The sequence below is a fragment of the Theobroma umbraticum genome, unplaced genomic scaffold (genome assembly GCF_002168275.2).
Source record: "Theobroma umbraticum cultivar Fairchild unplaced genomic scaffold, ASM216827v3 scaffold_56.0, whole genome shotgun sequence".
Lineage (NCBI taxonomy): Eukaryota > Viridiplantae > Streptophyta > Magnoliopsida > Malvales > Malvaceae > Theobroma > Theobroma umbraticum.
Genome location: NW_018397256.1, coordinates 5,992,492 through 5,993,601, shown reverse-complemented (window position 1 = coordinate 5,993,601; position 1,110 = coordinate 5,992,492).

Genomic DNA, 1,110 nt, shown 5'->3' with positions numbered 1-1,110 from the left:
TATAATTGTAAGACGTAACTCAAAAATATCTTTTATTATAATTTTAATTATTTTTAATTAATTTTTGATATTATATGATAATAATATCTTTTAAATAATTTTAAACAAATTAAAATAGTTTCGGATTTCTTTATTTCGTCATTAAGATAAAAATTTTAAAATTAAATCTTAATTTTTCTCTCTTACCAAATATTGTTTATCTTCCCATTAAGCTCTTTCTTGCCTTCCCAAAGTGCAGAGATGATATCAAGAATTGTGTTTTAAATTTTTGGATTTATAGATTTATTTATAGAAATTTAAAGTTGAAGGGGTTGAAATTGATTAGACATAATTATAAATTAGAACATTGTATGACTTTAGCAACTTAAACCAAGTTATGAGTGAGCAAATAAATTAGTTATTAAGTATTGCATTACTGATTTTTAGGTATTAGGTCACTGTTTTTAAATATTGCGTAACTTAATCTTTGTATCTTTAATTTTTAGTTATTGCGTGACTGTTTTTAAGCATTGCATGGTTAGTTTTTAGGCATTGTGTGACTGATTTTAAGGTAATACATAAGTCACACAATGTCTAAAAACTGGACACATAATGCCTTACTAACTAGTTACAATGCCTTACAAATTAGTTATACAATACCTTACTAACCAATCACGCAATGCCTTACTAATTAGTCACGCAATGTCTTACTAATCAGTCACATAATACCTATCAACCAGTCATGTAAAACTATATCAACTAGTAACTCAATACTTAAAAATTAGTAAAGCACTGCTTAAAAATTAATCATATAATACTCAAAAACCGATTACGTAATGCTTAAAAATCATCAAAACTACTGAATTTCATTTAATAAAATTAACAATTTCAAATAATACACTATATTTTATTTAACAACATAATCAACGAATATACCTAATTGGCGAAAAATGCTTAAAGGTTTTCTTTATGTATAAAAAATCACTCCAAAATGCTTAAAATACTTAAAACGCTTCAAAATTTTTCTTCATGTATCAAAAACTATTTCAAAATCACTAAAATACTTAAAATTTTTTTTTGAGTAAAAATTCTCTAGAGATGAATGATCTGATGAGGAAAGTTTAAAAGATA